We start from the raw sequence: 7,064 nt of genomic DNA on the forward strand, positions 1-7,064 counted from the left end.
CCGAATTTCGCCGCCACGTGTAACAAGTTTGCGTGACCACGCATTTCAAAGAATTGTGCATATATTTCAGTGTAGAAATGTCAAGTGTGATTAATATTYTCCTTTATTAGCTAATTTTTCACACTTGTCAAATGAGCGAATTTAGCTGTATATGTGTATGATATCGAGGCAGATGGTCAAACTTGAATGAATGGGCACGTGTTTATGTTGCTCAAACAGTTACACGCGCCGCGGTTGTTGTCACATCTGTCTATTTGGAGAAGGCTAAACAGATTATGACGCTGTGACAGTAACAAAAATAAGTCAATGGAAAGTACTAAATATTTTAAGCTTAATGTATAGTGACAAATGTGAAAGGCACAAAAGCTCCGCAGATTATAGCAAACGAGTAAAAATTTCCCATTAAAGTGTTTGGCAGTTGGAAAAAAAAAGATATGTATATGTATATTAGAAAAGGCATTACGCTGAATAAGGTATATTAAGTTTCTAACAAAGTTTTTAGCATTGAGAAGAAAACAACGCGAGCCCTTTAAAGTACATATAATATATATAATACAAATACCGTAAAATCGCGTTTCATAAGTTTATAGGCGAAGGAAAAAAGATATAATAGAAACCAATTATATTGAAACAAAATTTGAGTTTTATAGCAATAAAAAACTCAATTTCGATTTYTTTCATGATACATAGTTTTCCATTTCAGGTGACGTACACTTAAATGACCAGCATGACCAAGTGAGTTGATTTAGACATGTCCCTTAATTTTTCAGATATCGTTCTGAAATTTTGCACACATTCTTTTTYCACTATTTGTCTGAACCGMYGATGTCGGATCAATATAGCATATAGCTACCATACACACTGAACGATCAAAATAAGTTTCTTGTATGAATAACTTTCTCATTTGATAAGTTATGTTGACGAAATTCAACCAGAGTTATTAATTTRGGCAACGTTCCAATTTCTCAATAAATTATTCASATCGGACCACTATARCMTATAGCTGCCATACWCACTGAACGATYAAAATAAGTTTCTTGTATGAATAACTYTCTCATTTGATAAGTTMTGTTCACGAAATTCAACCAGAGTTATTAATTTRGGCAACGTTCCAATTTCYSAATAAATYATTSAGATCGGACCACTATAGCATATAGCTGCCATACAAASTGAAMGATCAAACTTAAATTACGGTATGGAAAACTTTTTTGTTTMATSAGTTATATTTTTGAGATCGTGCACGATTTATAAAAAAGTATTTGTGCAATATCCCAAGAAATTATTCAAATCGGACCACTATAGCATATAGCTGCCACTAAAATTGACCATCTAAATCCAATCCTTATATGAATAACTTTTTTATTTCTCGAGCTGTAATTACAAAAATTAGCATGGTTAGTTGTCTAAAGAAACGACTCAATCTCAAAAGAAATTATTAAGATCGGACCACTATAGCATATAGCTGTCATATGTATAAACCTACCAATCAAAATCAAGTTCTTTTATAGAAATTTGTGCATTCTTGAAACATATTACAGCTTCAGTCCAATCAAAGTTAACGGGTTTTTTGTATTTTATTTAATATATATTTATATAAATTTAGTTAAAATACCTTGCGTAACGTTTATATCAATCAGCATTTATATATAATTAAGACTCTTTCACCCCCCAAGTTTTACTTATTTGTTATTCAAAAGYCATAAAAAGCAATTTGCTTGCGTTATGTAGTCGAATTCATATATGACAAATGTAAACAACACACACACACATATGTATGTAGGTAATATATGCACATATGTAGATACAAAAGTGTGCCAGTAATACCGAAACGCAAGATAAACAACCGTTTTTTCAATGCAACGGCCATTGACTTTTGTTAACGGATTTCTACTATTCACGTTAATGAATTTGTGCACATATGTACATATATACATTCACATTAMCTTAACACATACAGACATATACACTTACTTAGGGCTTATTGTAATATTCAAAYTCATTAAACCTTTTTATGACAGTTTGTAGGACTTACAAGCTTTGTGTTTTAGTCATTAAATTGTTTTGCTGTCTTCACATTTACATTTGCTCAACTCAATATGTTTATTCATTTGATTTTTTGGTAGTTTGCTTTTCACYGATTTTCTGTTAATACGAAAAAAYATGTGATTTTAGTTTTAGTTGTTGTTTTTGTACGACTTTTTGTGTTTGCATAACTTGYTTTTGAGCGCTTAGCTTGTATTTGCTGCACTAACTGCAAGTTACACTTAACTGCAAGTCGCTGTAACGGTTTAGTACAGTCCCATATAAATATACAAGTATATATGTACTCGGACATATTTGCAATAATCGTAAGTTAGTCATACATGCTCGCTCACGTCTAAATTTATAAAAAATAGCAACATAATATCTATATTAATAGAATCTCTAGACCGTTTAGTAAGTTTTAAATGAAACTGTGCCAGAAATTTTTTTCAGTTATGAAGTTAAAATTAAGTTGAAATGTAGAAAAAGTATCAGCAACTTATTTTTTAAATATTTCATAATTTTATTTCAATACATCTTCGACTAAGTCACACAATTGCTTTAGCAACCGTCATCCACACATTAGTACASGGCTTTATAACACTAAACACCCAAATATACATACATATTTGTACCTACGTTAATACTTTGTTGTTTTCAGTTTTTATTTATGCATATACATGCAATAATCATTTATATGTATATACATAGTCATATACATATATTCCTAAATGAAACTTATTTTTGTATATTTTCGTTGGACCATTTCTTTGCTTCATGTTTTGTGCRTTGCTGTTCGCGTTGTTGGTTTTGTTGTTTGTAAAATTTTCAACTTTTGCTTAAACACATTGAAGGCTATTGAACTTTTCACAGTGTAGTTGTTGTTGTTATTCTTATAAAGGCATTTTATTTATACGGCGCTGCTAAGTATGCACTCGGGCGTATACGCAACGCGGCCTACGGTTGTTGTTTCAACGTCACAACGCATTTATGCATGTTAAGCAATCATATCCATACAATATCTGTGTAAAAAGCGATGTAATGTGCCGTTTTGATATTTACAGTTTTGATTGCTTTTTTCATATACAAGCTGTCATATATTTGAWTACAAAATTCGGTTTTATTAAGGCAGTCATAACTTTTTTCGTTTCAACGTCGGACTGTATTTTATTGCCAATAYGTATTATTTTGTGTTTTCGTGATTTTTGAATAAGTTATTTATTATGACTTGAGATTTGATTGAATTTGAAATTTCAGTATATTTTTTAATATACACACATATTTGCATTTACCAAAATACATTTAGAAAAATGACTTAGGTAAAAAAATTGCTTCACGCTATAATTTTACGAACTAAAGTATTATATTTTTWTAAAATAAATATTTTATAAAACAAAAGCTTTAATAAAAAAGTATATTAAAAATACTTCCCATACCGGGAATCGAACCCGGGCCTTCTGGGTGAAAGCCAGATATCCTAGCCACTAGACCATATGGGATATAATAAAACCGGTCTATAAACCTGCAGATATATTAAACAAAATTTATATAAAAATTCTAAAAAATTTGTGAAATTTTAAAAGTAGATACTTATTTGAAAATATATATAAAAGAAAGATTAGATAAAACTTTCTAAAAATTTATCAAATATTTGAAATAAGTTACTTGTGAAAACAGGGTGTAGGCTGGACGACAAAAATAGTATAGGTAATCGAATTGCTTAGAGCAGAGCAATAAATGGGTATGTCTCTGGTATAAAAAGCTGTGTATTGTTTTGACAATTTTGTAGGCATTTGTTGATAAGATATTTCAAAATATTTTTACCTTGAACAGAGTATATGCAGTTTGCCACACCCAAAATTAAACTGCGGAGATCCTATAAAATATAACTATAAATAATCCGCATGACGAGTTTAGTCAATTTAGGCATTTTTCTGTCGGTCTGCTTCTTCGTCTGTCTGTATATACGCGAGCTGGTCCCTCATCTTTGAGATATTGATCTGAAATTTTGCGAAAGTTCTTTTTTTCCAAAAAAGTTGTTCATTTAAATCCGACACAGAGTGTTACCTAAAGCATTGCTACAATCTCCGGAGTAATTGTTTCGATCGGACTACTATAGCATATAGCTGTCATACTAATTGAACAAAATCAAGTCATTGTTTAGAAAACTTGTTCATTTGTTGAGATATCTTTACTAAATTCGGTACAGAGTATAAACCAAAGCAATTCTATAATCTCCGCAGAAATGACATAGATCGCACTTCTRTAGCATATAGTTGCCATACAAATTGAACGTTCAGAATCAAGCACTTGTATGAAAAGCTTTTTAATTTTTCGAGAAATATTCACCAAATCTGATATGGATTATTACCCAAAGCAACGCTACAATCTCCAAAGAAACTTTGCAAATCGGATCACTGTATCTGCCATACAAGCTAAACGCCCAAAATTAAGTACTTCTATGGAACTTCTTGTTATTTTGTTGTTTTTCTTGTACTCAGTTCACAGAAATATTTTTTTTCAGTGCAGCATTTTGTCAGTCTAAATTTGTTGTAATCAAMATCAACGTTAGGGCACATTTGTTGTCAATCATTAGTAGCTCTGCTGTTGGTTGTGCCACTGCAAGTGCGCGCCTATCAATCACCGTTATCAGCGTCGTGCACATTCGCATTTTTATTTTCATTACACTACACCGTTCGTTATTATTGTCATAACATTTTATGATTTTTATTAGTTTTAGGTGCAATTTTGATTGCCAAGCCGARCAGCAGCAGCAACACATTTACCGACAATTTGCAACATGCGCTGGCAACCGAGCGGYAACATCAAACGGTGCAAATATATTGTATGCAAGACATTTATTGATATGAGKATTGCTATATTCGCTAATGTCAACACCAGCCTTGTTGTTGTTGCAGTTGCGCGTTCTTTTACTGCTTGCTGTAGCGGCAATGTTGTGTGTTCATTGTTGTTGTTGCGGCATAAACACTTTGCCATAGTTGTGTGTGAGCGAGTTCACATCCGATTTCCCGACTGTACGAGATGTACATGTATATACACACATACGCTAGCCCGTCAGTGATTGTCAGTGTGCCGGAAGCAGCTGTCGTCAAGCGCTCAAACGCTGTTGCCATTCGCCATTCGCCATTCGCCAACCGTAKCGTAAAAAAGTTGCAATAAAAATTATTATTGCAATGCTGTCAATTGCTCCGCCGCGCGCTGCAGCCGCCCAGTGTATGCTGCGRGCGCGTGGTCGTTCGTTGCGCGCCAAWATTGCCATACTGTTTATTATTTTTGCTTCACTGTAATAATAGTCTTCGTCGAGCCATTAAATGTTGCAGCTGCTTTCAGCTGTTGCTATTGCTAACACCGCTGACGCTCAGCGCTGATGCCGTCGTTTAGTTKGGCGCATTTTCCTCGAATATTTTATACGATTTCCTAGCTGCTATTTGCAGCTTGACTATCTCTGTGTTGATTCGGCAGCTTTCTTTTTGCCTCGCAGTGGTTCTGTTGGATTTTCTTCATTGCCATTTATTTGTTTTTGTATATTTTTGTGCGCTTTTCGCAATTCTCTTTCGGAGTATGCCGCTCTGTGTCATAAATGGCACACATAAAATTTTATAAGCTCATCAATAAAAACAGTTGTTCCACTTTGAAATGCGTTTGTGTGCTTTTCACCGTTATTTTTTCTGTGTTGTTTCATTTTTTATTTCCACTGCTGTGTTTAGTTTGCTCTGCTTCTTGTTGTTTTAAATTGCTTTTTTTTGTGACGTATGATTCAGTTTATTTTAATGTTGCCATCCAGTTAGGGAAGAGTTATTTTATTGGTAATTTTACTTTCGAACTTTTTAAGCCATTAAATTTTAAATCGATATTTATTAAATTTATGAAAATCATTACGATTTAATTCTTCCTTTGTATTGAGTTCGCARTTTAACCGCATGCCATGCATTTATATTATTGTCTATTGCGAATTCATGAGGCAAGCCATTGAACCGAGTGCGAGTTCGTGCATTACAACCGAGATACAATCGATATTTATGGGAGCATATTTGGAAAGTTTTGTTAAAATAATGAAACTAAATAGATAGCGCACTGGATTTAAGTAATATGAACTTTGTAATTGTACGAAAAATAACTGACTTTGTTGCTTGCAGTGACTGTGACTGCTGCTTGCAAAAGTCTAAGGTTAATATAAAGTGAATGTTCCCAAACAACAATAGAGAAAATTTCGGTTGACTGAAGCTAAAATATGCGTTATAGGTGTATTTTGTATAGCAAGAAAGCGTAAAAAGAATATTTTGCTTGATTTTGATTGCTCAGTTTGTATGGCARCTATATGTTACAGTGATTCGATCTGAGCAATATGTTCGGATATTACACAGTTGTGGCTAAGGAAATAATCTGCGCCAAATTTCGTGCTGATAAATAGTTTAGTAAAAAAGTTTTTCTTACAAACACTTGAGTTTGATCGTTCAGTTTGTATGGCAGCCGTATGCTATAGTGGTTTGATCTGAAGGATTCCTGCGGATATTAGAGTTATGGCTTAGAGAAAAATTTGGTGGTACAGACTTGTGAAAGGGAAGGGTTTGCCATACAAGGACTTCAGCTCGATCGGTCAATTTGTATAACAGCTATCCTCTGTAGGTATCCGATCTACACTATTTTTGCGGAGATTGGAGCACTGTCTTGAATGGYAATTTATGCCAAATTTTGTGAACGTATCTTATCAAATAATAAACTTTTCTATAGGGGTCTTTGATTTCAATCGGTTAGTTTGTACTGCAGCTAGTTGCTATAGCTGGCTGATATCAGCGGTTCCGACAAATTAAGAGCTTCTTAGAGAGAAAAGTTTGTTTGTAGTTTTTTTCTTTAAGTTTATTGTCTTATTTCGGTAATTTTAATGCTCAAATTATGTCCCTCTGTTTTAAAACTTTTTGGTTAGAAATTTTTTTCAAAAAAGTATTGCTTAAAAAATGTTTTAAAAAATTTGTTTGCTTCGAAATTTTTTTTTTCAGAATTGTTCGGTTAGAAAATTTTTT

At 33.0% G+C, this 7,064-nt stretch overlaps 1 long non-coding RNA gene and 1 other non-coding gene across 3 annotated transcripts in view; one reads left to right on the forward strand and one right to left on the reverse strand.

Moving 5' to 3' along the window:
- Positions 1-7,064, forward strand: part of LOC108968275 — a 179,188-nt gene that overhangs the window by 149,251 nt on the left and 22,873 nt on the right. The gene's annotated exons all lie outside the window — the stretch shown is intronic.
- On the reverse strand, positions 3,450-3,521 carry Trnae-uuc. The gene has a single exon. It is a non-coding gene; the product is annotated as a tRNA-Glu (tRNA).

The sequence above is a fragment of the Bactrocera latifrons genome, unplaced genomic scaffold (assembly GCF_001853355.1).
Source record: "Bactrocera latifrons isolate USDA-ARS-PBARC rearing strain unplaced genomic scaffold, ASM185335v1 scaffold_208, whole genome shotgun sequence".
NCBI classification, from domain to species: Eukaryota; Metazoa; Arthropoda; class Insecta; order Diptera; family Tephritidae; genus Bactrocera; species Bactrocera latifrons.